We start from the raw sequence: 16,952 nt of genomic DNA on the forward strand, positions 1-16,952 counted from the left end.
CTAACTTTTTTGCAATATATGTTTCGGGTTCCTTGGTAAGCCATTTAGCCATCTAAGCAATTTGACACGATTTTCAATAATCGGCTTGATTATATAAAGTGTTCGACCTGATGAAAGATCGTCTCACTTAGCTTAAAGCGTCTAAGCATTGGCTCATCGCAAAAGGCACCGATATACTGGTTCGTTCAGAAAGGCACCGACATACTAGTTCATAATTCAGCAAAAGGCACCGACATACAGGTTCAAAAGCAGAAAAAGCGCCGACGTACAGGCATAGCAGAAACAAAGTTCAAGCAAACTTTTAAAGATCGACAAAGCGGAGGTCTTCAGTAAATTTCTTTAGAAGATTATCGCAACAAATAAGTATAGCTTCAAGCGAGGATGTCTTCGGCAGCATTCCCTAGTTTGCGGAGAGTTGTCACAAACAACTGAAGGTGATTTCAAGCGAAGTTGTCTTCGATCGTGTTCCCTAAGATGTGGAAGATGGTCACAAAGCGGAAGAGGATCGTTTCAAGCGAAGAAATCTTCGATAGTGTTCCTTGGCTTGTGGAATATTATCATGGCAGAATTGGAGGCGATTACAAGCGTAGCAGTCTTCAAGCGGGATGGCATTCTCTAGCTTGCAGGAGGTCGTCAACAACAAAAAGCAGCAACAAATCGGTTACTTTCAGAGGCGTGTGCTTGACAGTGCAAGATACGCGTTTCTTAACTCTTTTATCTGTTTAAAAAAATGTAGTTTTGCAGGTATCAGCGTTACAAGAGTGATTTAGGATCGCAGAACGTTCTGAATCATTCTTCGTCCCTATCGATACTTTGACTTTTGTTTTCAAAACTTGCGTTTCTCCAAACTCAGTCAAAGTGGGGGCTTCTGCAGACACCCATTTATGTCTCCCGAAAACCAAACCCAGTGATGAGTAGCTTTCACGTCGAATCATAATAGAATGAAGTGAAAGTGTGGAAAGTTTAGTATTGCGGATAGTTTTAATTTCTTTTCTCTTCTCTCTGAATTTGAAAACCTATTTTAAGAAAACAGCCAATCCAGTTCGGTTGGTACATGATATGGGTCCAATAGTAGTGTAGTTGAATAGGGCTTGAAAAGAGCTTTCCGACGATATATTATAAGCTCAATTTCGATGAATATTGAGGAAGTTATGGCCAAATTACCGAACTGGGCCTGGTTTGAGCCTTATATGAGGCCCAATGATCTAGAGGAGGGCCTAATATAGATTTATCATTCCTAATGCAATTAGGAATTTAGTCTTCTAGATTCTTCTAGAAGGTTCTTTTCATTCCTAATTTAATTAGCATTGATAAATTGACTTTTGTTGACTTTTTAGAGTTTTAATTAGAACAAAAGAATGTTTTTGTGGAAAATACAATTTTATCCTCCTGTACGGCAATTTCTATCTGATATTAAGAAAACGCGTCAAAAACTTAGTTAGCGCCAAACGCCAGCATTAGCGCCTGACGCTAAGCTTGGCGCCTGGCGCTAGCGTCAGCGTCTGGCGCTAACATCCGTTTTACGTGTCAGAACTCTATTTTGATTTTTATCTTTTTGGCTGATTTTCTCTATAAATAGTCTTCTAAAAACCCCGTTTTCATTTACTAACTCTCATCAAGATTTTCATGATTATTCTCTCTCTCTCTTTTCTAAACTAGCCTTTTCTCAAATATAAAAATTTCGCATTCATTAGACTTAGATACACCTAGACATATTCGAAGTTGCCTTCGCCCTAGACGTGAAAGGTTTAATTTCTGAGGGTTTGGTCCCAAATCTCTCTTTCAATTATTAATTTTTTGTTTTGTTTATTATTTTCCTTGAAGTTACTAACGTGTGTATTTTGTTATTAGAAAGAGGTACGAGGCATCCAAGTAAGTGCTTTAATTGTTTAATTGATATTATCATGCTTAGATTCTTATTTTGATTCCTAGTATCATGTTTAGGGTAACTTTAATACCAAGTATGATTATTATGATGCCTTTTATGTTCTTCCTAATATTTATGATTGCTAGTATCATGTTAGGGCTAAATATATGATCTTTAATGTTTAGTGACATGCTAGGGTTTGTTATTAATCTTGTTAGTATCATGCCTAGGATCTTACTATTATTATGCTTTAATATGATTATTATAATAATTGTTATAATGATTATGTTTCTTGATGCTTATTTATTGTTATTGCTTGATCACACCTTTTATGCATGTTTAAAGGGAATTGGTACTTGTAATCACGCTTAATAAGATAATTATTAATCTTGTTTAGGGTTAATTTGATTATAATTCAAGTGATCGCCAATAATAGATTTATTTGTGCATTAATATTCAACCAACATAGATAACAGGTTTAGGGTAAACCTAATGATTGCATGTTAGTCAGAAAGCGCACATGAGTACGATCAGAATAAAGTAGAGGCCTATTATTAGGGCAGATTCAATCTCTTTTAGGTTGGATTTGTACCTTCATCCCCGAACCCTATTTGGTTCAAGACCTTATGGAGTTGACGATCTCTTGGATCGTTAAGGGGTGTAGCCTTCACCTCGTGAACGGTTTACAAGTTCCTAAAAAACTTGTTGGCGACTCTTTTGCTCTATCTTCTTTCCCTTTGGACGCCACCGTACTTTAGTGTACGATCACAGTGGGGTTCAAGCTAGGGGTTAATGCTTGAAATATTCCCTACAGTACTCGAGGTTTTATAGGCTCTTGATAGTTGATCGATTCGGAATCGTTCTAAGACATGCAAGTCTTACTTGTTAAAAACCGACAAAGTAAAAAGCTATTGTTCTTGGTATAGACAATTGACTCCAAAAGCTAAAGCGGATTCAATTACTTCAACGTTTCACGAAGAATTTGAAAGAGTATGGCTATATTCATCAAATGTGAACAAACTTGACCTTGAATAGTTCAATGAAGTACAGAATCGACTTGGCAAGATATCAAAACGTCTAGATTAGATCGAGCGATGTTTACTTGAGCCAAGTGTGACCATCACAAAGTTATGAAATTGAAATTTCATAAACAACTCTACAAAGAACAGTGTGTGTCTTCATGGAAACCTCGATGCCATTTAAAAATGACTCGAACAATGATGGATCACATCCCTTCCTATAAAGTTCTTAAGGATTTGCACAAAGGACTAATGTTACACAAAAAAAAAATGATAGAGCTAAGAAATAAAGTACACCATATTCAGTTATGGATAGAATTACCTTCTGAATGTCTTTTCAAGTACATGTCTAAAACTCTTAGCCACAGTTGGAGCTCACTGGCTCAATGGGAGCTAAGTGACTCAGTGGGAGCTCACTGGCTTAGCAAGAGCTAGGTGGTTCAGTGGGAGCTTAATGGTTCATTAAAGGCTAAGATAGCTCAAGTGGGAGCTAAATGTTTGTTTCACAACGAACTTTTACCTAAAGACAATATGCATATATCTTTGTAAGCTTTTAAGTGAGACTACGGGTACTACCTCCACAACCTAAATGAGAACACAATGTTTGTTGCTCTAAGTGGTGTCTTTTTGGAAAGTAACACATTTCAAAACGACAAGTGGGAGGAAAATGAATTCGATGACCATCGAGATTAGCAACAAACTAGAACTGGGAATCTCGGAAGACCTTAAAAGGGCTTTGTAAGAATACTTGATCAAGAATACTCAAAAGGACTTTACAAGTGCCTTAAAAGAGAATTCATTACTCACAAAACTTTTGAAAAGTTGGAGTAAGATCAAGATAATCAAAGGGCTTTGGAAGCACCTTGAAACTCAGTGTTTGATGCTATAACCCTGTATAGGTTTAGAATTCACCAAAGGCTTGGATTGAATCCTATAAATTTTCTATTAAGTTAGAAATAAACCTAAGACTTACAAGCATACTATTTACTATTAGATAGTAAGGGAATAATGCTTTGTAAGATAGCCACAACAATCAATGCAACTAGTGTTGGTCCACCCGCTCTTCTCTTTCAAGTTATATAAAGTTAAAATCCCATGAATAATCAAATGGTCCTCTATTTTCTTAATGTCTTCCCACCTCTTCACATTGTTACAATCACGACAAGGGCAGAAAATAGGTCTTGCTTTGGTTAGCATCTGTTCAACGAGTGTACTCATTGGTGTTGCACTGCGATTCTACAGAACTCGTTGACCCCGGCTAAGTATTCAGGTGTGGTTCGAGAACCACTATACATCCAACTTCGGTCCATTTCTAAAAATGTATGATTAAAACCCAAGAAACAAATTATATTCAACATCACATATCAACACATTCCAAATGCATGATTCCAAAGGTCCTTATCGCTCCAACCTAACCCATCCTTGGAAGTGTATTCTCACTAGCAAATGGTTGACCATTTTTCGGCCCTTAGGAAATTTCGGCAGCATTTCCCTATGGTTCTCAAAGTACACGATGTAATTAATTTCTTAATTACATATGTACCCCGAGAACACATTAGGGAATGCTGACACAAAATTACTTTTACTTCCGAAAAACAAGCAACCATTTACATTCTAAGTGAGAATACAATTCCAAGAACAGTCCCAAATGGGGACTATTCAAGATTTACTCCTAATGAGTAAATCTTGAAAGGGTATCTAGGCATATGAAAATATAATGCATAATAAATATTAACACATTTGAATTGGCAGAAAATTGGAAGAAAATTAAACAAAAATCATAAGAAAGAAACTCTCAATGCAATGTACTAATTAAACAAAAAAAAACAAGCTACAAAACAATTAATTACTCATACCAAATTGTCAGATTTAAGCCGCATCAAATCACCATCTTGAAATGAGGACGGAGCTGCTTTAATTGAGTTGAGGGAGCTAAGAACCGAGCTGCTCCTGAAACATCAGATTCAAGTCACTCCCATTTCCCAGCAAAATCAAAAAATCAAATTAAATAGAAGTAAGTTTCAGTTTCCAAACAAATGGCCAGGAATATCACTGTAGTAAGACTAATACTGAATTTGGCTCCCTTTGTTTCTCTTCTTCTTAATAAATTGACCTGGAATATCTATTAAACCAGCAGTCCCTTAAAAATTCCAAAAGAATTTCAACCAACAAAAAGCAAAGTACTATCCGATTAGGCATCAAGTTATTTACTCATTGATAAATTCTGCAAAATCATAAGGAAAGGTAGGGGAGAGAAAATATTACATTGTATTTAACAAAATAATGAGCATGCTGAATTTCTCATGACAGAATGTATAACAAATAAATTAACAAAATTAGTGATCTTTTACTCCATATAACAAGTACAAATTCTAATCTTATTGAAGCAAACCTATTAGAACTATACAGAGTTACAGAAGAACAGGCCACTCTGGTCTGTTTGTAGCTCACCAGTAACTAAAATTCATAGTTGCACTAAAAAAAAATACCAGTACTTTTCAACCTCACTTTAGACAATCCACCAAACAGTAAAAAATAATGCACGTAGAAGTTCCTAGTGCAGGGAGAAAGTATTGCAGGATAAGATTAAGGGGTGAAGATGAGATTAAGGGGTGAAGATGAGTTGATGTAATTTGATTATACCGTAAATGCAACATTTACAAAACGGAGTTTCTGAACTTCTCCACCAGCTGATTGATTTCTAGTTTAGTGCCAAGTTTTCAGCATTGAGATATTCTACTATTCTGGGAAGTTCTACAGCCTGTTTCCTTATTAACTCAAAATCAAAATATAGTCCAGATTTCCTCAAATGGAAATTCATACTTAGCTCAAAATTCAAAGGCTTTTAAACTAAAACATAATAAAACCCAAAACAAATGGAAACATAGTAAAATCAATCAATTAATTTGGGGAAAAAAAATAAAACCTATAATTCAGTAATTGTAATTAAGCAAACTGAAACAAGGGTTACGAAATTAGGGGAGGAGAGAGAAAGAGTACGCTTTAATGGAGAACTAAGAGTGCGCTTCAATGGAGAACTCAGAGAGCGCTTCAATGGAGAACTCAGAGTGCGCTTCAATAATGGAGAACTCAAAGTGCGCTTCAATGGAGGAGAAGAGTGAGAATAAGAGGAGCAAAAGATTGAACTGAGCTTGGAGCTCCTTCAATGGAGTTGAGGGAGGTGAGGATGAAGACCTTGCGCGCGGGAGCTGCTTCAATATTGGAGAGAGAAATCTTTAGCAATGTCACATCGACAAGAACGTACTCAAGGCTCTATTAGATAGGCTCTTGATAGATGATTGATTCGGAATCGTTCTAAAACAAGCAAGTCTTACTTGTTGAAACCGACAAAGTAAAGAGCTATTGTTCTTGGTATAGACAATTGACTCCGAAAGCTAAAGAGGATTCAATTACTTCAACGTTTCACAAAGAATTTGAAAGAATATGGCTATATTCATCAAATGTGAACAAACTTGACCTTGAATAGTTCAAGAGTTTAGTGAAGTACAGAATTGACTTGGCAGGATATCAAAACGTCTAGATTAGATTGAGCGATGTTTGCTTGAGCCAAGCGTGACCATCACAAAGTTATGAAATTGAAATTTTCATAAATAACTCCACAAAGAACATAGTGTGACTTCACGGAGACCTCGATGCCATTTAAAATGGATCACATCCCTTCCTATAAAGTTCTTAAGATTTGTACGAAGGACTAATGTTACACTAAACAAAATGCTGAAGCTAAGAAAGGACGCCATATTCAGTTATGGATAGAATTATCTCCTAAATGTCTTTTCAAGTATATGTCTAAAACTCTTAGCCACAATGGAAGTTCATTAGCTCAGTGGGAGCTAAGTGACTCTGTAGGAGCTCACTAGCTTAGAAAGAGCTAGGTGGTTGAGTGGGAGCTTAATGGCTCATTAAAGGCTAAGATAGCTCAAGTGGAGCTAACTGTTTGTTTTACAATGAACTTTTACCCAAAGACAATATACATGTCTCTTTGTAAGCATTCAAGTGAGACCACAGGCATTACCTCCACAACCTTATTGAGAACATAGTGTTTGTTGCTCTAAGTGGTGTCTTTCTGGAAAGTAACACGTTTCCAAAAGGACAAGTGGGAGGAAAATGAACTCGATGACCATCGATCTTAGCAACAAACTAGAACCGAGAATCTCATAAGACCTTAAAAGGACTTCGTGAGAATGCTTGATCAAGAATACTCAAAAGGACTTTACAAGTGCCTTAAAAGAGAATTCATTACTCACAAAACATCAGAAATGTTGGAGTAAGATCAACATAATAAAAGGGCTTTGGAAGCGCCTTGAAACTCAGTGGTTGATGCAATTGCCCCGTATTGGTATAGAATTCACCAAAGGCTTGGATTGAGTCCTATAAATTTCTATTAAGTTAGAAATAAACCTAAGACTTAAAAGCATACTATTTACTATTAGATAGTAAAGTAATAATGTCTTGTAAGATAGCTACGATAAATCCAAATTCCGTATAATGGTTAGAGGCCATGGAAATCCGAAACAGACCCCATGTTTGAAAATCATGTTTGAAACTTGATTAATTTGCATGAAGGGTGAAAGACCCATCGATTGCAAATAAGTTTTCAAGGAGAAAACTAACAAATGTGGAAATGTATATGCATACATAGCTAGATTGGATGAAAAGGATACAATTAAATTCACGGAGTTGATTTTAATAAAAACCTACTCACCAATCGAAATGCTCAAGTCTTTCCGTGATTGTTCTAGCAAAATTGCATATATGAAATATGGCAAAATAGTTACCAAAACCGCCTTCCTAAAATAGGATTTTGGAAATGACTATGAAAATAGTCTAAGGGTTTTGAAAATCTAAATTATGCTAGATTTGAAAGCAAGCCCAAGGAATCCGTTATGGGATTTAAGGAAGCATTGCATATAGGAATTGGAATGTGTTTTCTCATGAAGTTAATAAGAGGATTGACTCATGGAGAAACATAGAAATTCTTATGAATAAGAAGTTTTGTGGGAGCAAAAGTAAATTATATAAAGGTCCAATAAGAAGTCTACGAACTCTGTTGTGAAATAACTATCAAATGCTAAATGCTTAGATTTGAAAGTATTTTCGACAATTGACCAAACAAAAGACGATACTTAGTACGTATTGAGTATTAAGTTCTATTGTATAAACTTAATAAAATGTTTGAACGTGTAAAGGAGTTTACCATGTTAAACATGAATTGAAGGACTTTGAAAGACTTTCGACACGTATGTACAAAACTAAGTAAATTTTTGAACTAAGTATGAGCTAGGCTACATACTAAGTCAAATAAGAAAGACTCTAGTAGAGACTTTCAACCATAGCAAATAATTTAGCAAGACCCAGTGAAACTGAATGAGCTAAAATGTCACATGGATGGAATAAGATTGAGAATTACTGTACAACTTAATCAATCATGTACGCTATGATATAGAATCTTCGCAAGACTTACTTGCATATAGCATGTGAAGTACGTATGAAGCACCAATCAACCTGAATCTATGTATTAGATCGTTAGATTATGGCCAAGAATATCCAAAGTACTTGGATAAGTAACAGGATGAGTTCTTGACTTGTGGAAAAAAATACAATTTGAGAATTGATGTTGCAAGCACAAACCTTAACAAGGATTAGATCCTTAACAAGGAATTCGTTTATAAGCACGAGCTTAAAATGAGTTGTGGCTTGAGAAAGGTAACATGGACGTGGATCCATGTGTAATGTGCGGGAATTTAAAGTGAATTTCCATGATCACAAGTGATAAGGGTATCCCAAATCATTGTGAGACCCAAGCTAAGCATCATCAGGAAGCCTAATAAAATATATGTTGAGAATATTGTTGCCTTAAAGGCGACAATAAAGAAGATGTTTCTATGGAAAGTTTTTTGGTGAACGTTAATGATTGTAGGTTGTCAAGTTGAAGATCTCAATCATTAAAATGAGTGGGAGTCATCACTTGGACAATATATCACACCGTTTGCTATTTAATTGTGGTTTAGAATTAAATAATGAGTCCATTCGATTCTTGGAATATTTAAAATAGGGTATCAAGACCAGTCTTGGTAAGGAAACACCTATTAAGTGAACATTAAATATTATAATCGAAAATTATCCCTAATCGAGGTCATTTAAACGATGGACGATTAATGACCATTTGAGATTAGTGTGTAGTTTGATTTATAGCATCGTTTCTTGTGCTACAAGGACATGATTGTCATGAATCATTTGCACAGGTATTGGTTTAGAACCATACTGGACCGACCTATGAGAATACTTTAAGAGACCAAAATCGCCATAAGTATACTTCTCATTATTGCTATCGGAACCTTTTTCCTTGACCATGAGTATTGTGAGCTTTCTTGTTTGAGTACTAGTCCGCTTTGATGATTGTCAAACGTCTGCCATAACAGGGGATTATAACGGCATCACTTGGACGACTAGGTCCTCTTAGTAAGAGAAGATACATTACAAGACTGGAAATGTCCCCCTACTAATAATAGGGAACATGTCTTGTTGTTTACAAGGCCTCTCGAAGAGCGAGACTGTGAAAATGCATGGTTGTGCTCAGATGGATTTTAGATATCATCTGCTTATTGGCAGTCAAACTCGAAGTTCGAGAAACACTTTTGGACGTAATAGGGATGGCGAATAATCTTACCTTATAGTTCATGAAGAGACATAGGAAAGGGGCTATACACTGAAAGATCACTTGTCCGGAAGGACAAGTGGGAGATTGAAAGGAATGGTGTCCTTCGAACAAGTATATTATTCTGATAGTGGGTTCAGAATTATTAGAAAGCTAATATATTCAGTAAGGTCAAGTGATCGGAATGCTTAGGTGGATGCCACTTCAGATCAGTAATATTAATGTATAATTAATATTACAGCTTAATCTTGACTGAACCCTTTGGGTCACACCCAAGCAATGAACTTACCGACTCGACGAATTAATTCGGAAGAAATTAATGAGTCGCCCGAGTATTAAATATTTAGACCTCGAAAGTTTGAGCTTGGAGTGTCGAAACCGAATGTTGGAGAATCTCAAATGTCGAGCCAAAATTTAGGATTTGGCGAGACGGGAAAATGCTTTAAGTAACAAGTAAAATCCTAGCCACGCGAAAGGCTAGAAAAGCGTGCCCAATAGGAGCGTGCCACGTGGCAAAACACATGCCAAAACACCATGTGGTAGCACGCGTGGCAGCGCACGTGGCAGCCACCTAGTGGCAGCGTTTCACGTGGCAGTGTGCCACGTTGGCAGCGCGCCACGGTGGCGGCACGTGTGGCAAGGGCCGTGGAACCGGGTGACGGGTCATGGACACGAGCCAAAAGAAAGTGGTCCAACCGAACCCAACTTGGGGTTCAAGGTTGGGTGACACATGGTTAGCTCACAATGCATGTGAGTTGCCTTGGGGACCAAGTAGGAAAGTGGTCCTCACCTAACCATGTTGTACTTGTTACTTGTTCCTTGGTTTATTTAACTAAGGGATGAATTCATCAATCTTTCCATGTGGGATGTTTTTGTGAAAAAAGTCCCACATTGAAAGATAAGTGGAATTCACAAGCTATCCTTCCTTATAAATAGCCAAAGCATGGTTTGAGAATTCTTTGCTTGAGTAGGAGTTCAATAGGGCATTGCATTTGCAAAAACCCTTAAACTCATATAATACTCGGGTTTTGGTTGGGCCTCGCTAACCTTGAGGCAACGGACCTAAAAGTCGGAAGTCGTTTTTGCGGGTGGATTTCCGTTGGAGGCTCTCGTGTTTTGGGGGCTAAGCTTTCAAGTAAGAGCCCATTTGGTCGGGCGAAGCACGCTCCAAAAGGTAATCAATTAATCTTAATCTTGTGTTTAATTTAATTGTGTTTATGGTTTTATTTATTGCGAGTGCGGTCTTGTTTTTGGGTTTGTTTCCGCGGTGAGTCGGACTCACCAAACCCCAGCAATTAATTACTTGGTTTTAGGTTAGGCTTTTCTAACTCCAAAGCCATAGACCGATTTCGGTGCTAGCGTTGTGGGTGGACTTTGTTGGATGTCCTCGTGTGAGTGGGGCTAAGAGCTTTCGAAGTAAGAGCTCAATTAAGTGAGTGAAGCACGCTAAAAAGGTAATAATCTCTTACTTAGTCTTATGTTTATGTTAATTATGCTTTATGGTTATAATTATTGTGATTTTGGTTTTTGTCGGGTTTCTTTTCGCAGTGGGTCGGACTTACCGAAACCCAACAATCCGGGAATTGGTTGGCTCATTAAGACTAATGAAGAATTCCAAACCCAAATTGCGAGCCAACCGCTGAACATCTTCATCAATCCCGAGCTTAGTTGTTGTTGAGGCATCGTAGAATCTTGTTGAAAGGATTTTCTGAGAAGAAAGACGAATGAAATTCTCCCAATGTTCTTGTTTTGTGAACTCTATATCATATGTCTCGCTTACATTGGAAGGGGGTGGAACAACCTCCCTAGAAGTAGAGCTTTGCGCTCTCTTTGGTCGGCGAAGCGGTGCCATCTACAACACAAGTAAACAAGAATTGGGTTCAAAATCATGAAAAGAATAGCAAGAGTAATTTAATCCAAAACCCAACATTGAAAATGGAATGAGTAAGTTGACACACAACAAGTATAGAACCACATTCAATCAACAATATTGGCAAGAACTCATGAACCATCAAGTATTAAAAAAAGAGCAACATTCCAAACAAGCATTTATGACTATATTCAAGGAAGATGACCAACAACGGTGGCACCAAATTTGTAATTAATCAAGCAAAATGATGGAAACATAAGTTCATATAATCATCAATAATCATCATCAACACAAAATTTGAAGTCATGGAATAAGAAAGTGGAGACTGATGAGTGACATTTATGTCACTCCTAGGGGTAGTGTTTAGGTTATTTTCATGCTTGTTTTCTCGTATTTTTCCCTTTTATTCTCTTGTTTCTCTTTAATAACGTTTCTTGTTTAATTCGTTATTTTGATATATTTTAGTTCCTTTCATAGTTTTTTTTTTTTAGTTTGTGGTTTATTTCTTATTATATTTAACATTATTTGCTTGTATAGTTTTTGTTTAATTTTAATTAGTTTAGTTTTATTTCTCTTATTTTCTATTTTATTTTATTTATTCCATTTTACTTGTTTTATTTTATTTTATATCCCGATCCTCTCCTCCGTTTTCTTTGTGTGTGTAGGCTTGCTTCGGATTGAGGTTCGAGTTTCAAGATATTCAAGTTCGAGGTCCAAGCTGAGTTCCCAAGCCATACTCATCCACCTAGCTGCTGCCCCTTATCCTACACCGCGCTCTCCCTCTCTAATCTTTCTTAACCTCCACCACACCGAAGCAAGCCAAACTTCCCACTCCCTCACGCGATTGCAGAAGCCCTTGCTGCCACACCATCTATCCAAAACACCACTCACCTCCAATACACCAAGCTTCCAAACTCCCCTGCTCCCTGCCATCACAACCAAATCAGCCACTTCCTCACTCAACCCACACCTAGCAGCTGCTCCAACTCGAATAGCAGCAACCCACCTTCAATCACCACATCAAACAACCACAACACCACCAACTGCAACAGAGCAGCCACCACACGCAGCCCTGCTCACCTTCACCTCTAAAGTCCACCGCCACAACACACATCACAACACACATCACAACCGCACCATTATCTCACGCCACCTGCCAGTACCACCATCTCACGCAAACTCCATCAGAGCAGCCGCAACAGCCACCTGCGCCACTTACTCCTTCGCAACTCCACAAAATAGCCACCAAATCCCAACCTCCAATCACAGCCCGCATCAGCTCACAAATCCACCTCACAACCGCATTCAACCAACACCCACTTCACCTCCAGCCCAACGTCAATTACAGCAGCTCCACCTCTCAATTCCCTGCAGCCGTAACTCCCCTATTTCAACCAGCCACCACCCATCTCTACGCCTACCGTAATTCGACCCCTCAATTAAGTAAATATCAGAGTAAATTCCAATTTTAATAAAGTTCGGGCAAACCGCATAGGTGTTCAATCGAAATGCCAAAAAGTGTCAAAAGAGTCGGAAACTTTCGATGTTTTCTTATTTGAAGAGGAGCGGTCGAACACACCCATGGTTCGACCGAACCAACCCCGTAGTTCAGTCGAACCTACCCAAGGTTTGATCGAACCATTCCACGAGCTCTGCGCGTGAATATTTATGAAGATCAACGGCCTTGATTTGATGTTTAATGATTGAAGATGATGATGAGCGGTTGTAATTGAAGATTATTATTGCTGATGATGGTTGATGAAGGAAATCAGACGGTGTGATGGTGATGTGCTTCAATGGAGTTCAGAGCATCCAATAATCGAAGAAGAGAAAGTTGGGTCTGGTTGTTTTGGGTGGAAATTTTGGGTTTTGTTATTTTTAATTTCTTTTTCCTTTTATTTTTCTTTCTTTAGTTTTCTTTAGTTTATTTTTATTTTCCTTTTTTTTAGTTTTACTTATTTGATTTCCCTTTCTTTTATTTAGTCTATTTTTCCTAGCTTTGTATAAATACCCATTTTTTTTTGGGGTAATTAGATATATTCCATAATTATTCTTCTATTTTCATTATTAGTTTTAGGAGAGCTTCTATCTCTAGGTTTAGCTTAGGGTTAGAGTAGTTTAGAGAGAGAAAGTGAGGGTTTCACCATTGTTGAGTTTGGATTTTGAAGAAGAAGATTAATCATCTTGTTTGTAGCATTTGATCTTCTATCAATGAGAATCTCTAACTCTCTCTCCTCTATTTTATTTGCTTTCTTTTGATTATTGTTTTAGTTGTTAGTATTGCTTGTTAATCATGTTGATTCTTGATTATTTGTTAATTAATCTTGTTATTGTCATGATTAGTGAGTAATTTTCTTACTTAAGGAATTGGTGATGGTGTAGTTGAATCTCAAGTATGCTTTGATATTGAAATTGTTGTGATTTCGATTAAAGTCTTGTTTTGCATATCATACAAGTTGTTTCTCTTGGGTGGCCAACCATTAGTCATAACTAGGTGGAATGACCTAGGTTGTAGCGATAGCTCGGCTTAGAGATTTCCATTGATCGATTTTGCTATATTATTACCTTCATTTGCTCGACCTAAGACGATAGTGTAGGTTGTTGATGAATCAAGAAAGCAATTGACTCCGAAAGGATGTTAGATTGTGTCTTAAATCGTTGATGGGTGATGCTAAGTTCGCGTTCAATAACGATTTCATGTCTTATTCCTGTTTGAGTGAAAAATTACCTAAACCATTTCCCTTAGTGTTTTATCTCTTGTTTTAGTGTGTTTAGACCTTTAGTTTACTTTCCTTAATCTCGGACTAGCTTAGTTGTTGATAGTATTTTGTAGTGTTTACTCGCTCCCTGTGGTTTGACCCCTATGCTTGCCTTATACTCGTATTAGGTTTGTTTAAGTTGTATAAATTATATTTGATCTAGGGATAGACATTTGGCGACGCGTTTATTCCTTCATCAAATTGGCGCCGTTGCCGGGGAATGGCTTCCATTACCGTTGTGTTATCTTATTGAGACTAGTCCATTGTATATAATTTTCTTTTGATTTGTTTTTGTTCTTTTTGTTTTGTTTTTGTTGTTGAAAAATGGCACGCCTCAATTTGATGGTGAGTCTTTTTATGCCTACTTCGATAGACTTGTAAGGTTCTTGAACTATAATGGTTGTAATCCTTGTGAAGCTTGTGAGATTTGTTATTATGGCATGAATGAACAAACGAGATATGAAGTTGAAAGTAGGTTTAATGGTGAATTTCAAGCATTAACGGTCCATAGTGCTTGGAACCTTTTTGTATGGTTTGCTAAGGATGTACACAATAGGGTATGTAATGTTGCTAATTTTGATTCTCAATGTGATAATAGTTTTATTGGTGGCATGAATCCCCATGATTTGTCTTGTGATCCCATATGTGAACTGATGTGTTTTCGTATGCTAAAACACTAGTGAGGTTCTAAATATTTTATTGTGGAAGAATTAATTGAATAATTAATAACGAATGTTGGGTAAAAACCTTGATAGCCTTGACTACAAGGGATTTCACCCGGCCTCAACCTTGTGAGAAGTGGACGCACCACGATAGCAACGCTACTTGATTAACTCAAAACACACATTGATTTTATTCATTGACAAAGAGAATATTTATAGGCAACAATCCTTTGCCAAGTAGGAAAATAAAAAGATTAAAATCCTAAAACTAATCCTATCTTAAATAAATATCTTGATCTTATATTAGGAATATAAAATCCTAACAGCCTTAAAATAAGATAATTTATCAAGATAAGATAGACTCCTAATTCCACTAATCACGCGTAACTTTTGGATTGACGTTACTCAATCTCGCAATTAATATAAGACTCGATAAAAAAAAAATCAACTTAAAATATTACGATACTAAATAAATTATATTGATGATATTACACATCAAACTCCCCTCTTGAAATCAAGCTTGTCCTCAAGTTGACTCAAAGCATGGAATTAAATCGGTGGCATTGAAAGAAGCACAAATTCATTGTCCAAGTAAAACTTGATGTGTGTCAAAATTAGCATGATGAACAATCTTAAATGGACCTTCTTCCATAGTAGTGGTTTTACCTTTTGAGCTATTGTAGGCTTGTTGTGCGCCTATGGAAAGCCACACATAATCACCAACACTAAATGGAGTTTTGTGATGAAGAGCTAAGAGATGATCGTCCCTTTCTTGATTCTTACCCCTCTTGTACATCTTTTTGGACTCTTATTGCTCTACAAAATCAGAATTAGTTGCCTTAGTATCAACCACGTCTCCCTCCTTGGTAGTTTTGGTAGTTTTTTCCTCTTTGGTAGCCACGGGTTGAGGTGGTAGTGGTTGGAGTCCAATTCTCCCACCTCCATGTGCAATGGTGTATACATTAGTTTTACCAAAGTGAATGGCATCATGATCCCACTGCCATGGTCGTCCCAAAAGTAATGAACAAGCTTCCATAGGAACCAAATAAAACTGAGGTTTTCCATTAGTTTTAATCTTTTCCTTTTCCTTTTTCTGAAAAGCTTTTTGAATCAAATAAAACTGAGGTTTGACTTTTGTTGACTTTCTATATTCTCTCTCCTCTCCTTGGTTCTTCGATTTTGATGGTTTTACTGCATCAAATCTGATCTCCAATGGCTCGAAAGAGAAAGCAGAATACTCTAGCACCTCAACAAGCTACAAAATCGACCTCACATGAACCTTTTGATGCAATTTTGAGGAATTTGAGGAACGCACTACTTTTTCACCCAGTCCGATTCATGAAGTGGATGAGCTGGTTACGCCAGCGCCGGCACTTGTTAATCCGGCGGTGGGACCTATTCCGAGAAGTGATGTAGAGACTATTGCACTATTTGCTGAGAATTTTGGTAAAGCCACAACTTCAGAATCCAATTGAATAGTAACTCAAGCTCCTAGGGTTACTGTTCCATTGATTTCTTGAAATTTTAGGGGTCAACCTGAACCTACTATTCCTGATGCTCAACCTGCACTATTAAGGAAGATAGACTGTTCCAAGGAAAGCTGAATGCTAAAGGTGGTTCTCTGACATATGTGGCCCCGAAAGTGGAGGATGGCAAACAGATTTCTCAATTGTAGGAATCTGAGCTCTCTGCAGGTAACTTAAAATGGCTAAATGCTTTAGTTTTCTATGTTGTTGGGTTTTACCCTACTATTACTGCTGTTCAACGATATAATGCTAAAAAATGGAATACTGTGCAAAAGCCTGAAGTGTTTTGGCATGATGATGGGTACTTTATTGTCAATCAATGTTCAGTTGATGACAAAAACACTGTTCTCTGTGCTGGACCTCACATGTTTAATGGCAAACCTGCAATTATTAAACCATGGAGTGCTAAATTTGATTTTAATGCTGAGATTTTAAGGACTGTCCCTCTTTGGGTCAAATTCCGTAATTTGCCATTGAACTGTTGGGGGGCTAAAACTCTTAGCAGGATTGGTAGTATTTTGGGAGTTCTAATTTGTGCTGATGAGTGTACAACTAGGTAGCTTAGGGTATCTT

The sequence above is a fragment of the Chenopodium quinoa genome, unplaced genomic scaffold, assembly GCF_001683475.1.
Source record: "Chenopodium quinoa cultivar QQ74 unplaced genomic scaffold, ASM168347v1, whole genome shotgun sequence".
Taxonomy (NCBI): domain Eukaryota; kingdom Viridiplantae; phylum Streptophyta; class Magnoliopsida; order Caryophyllales; family Amaranthaceae; genus Chenopodium; species Chenopodium quinoa.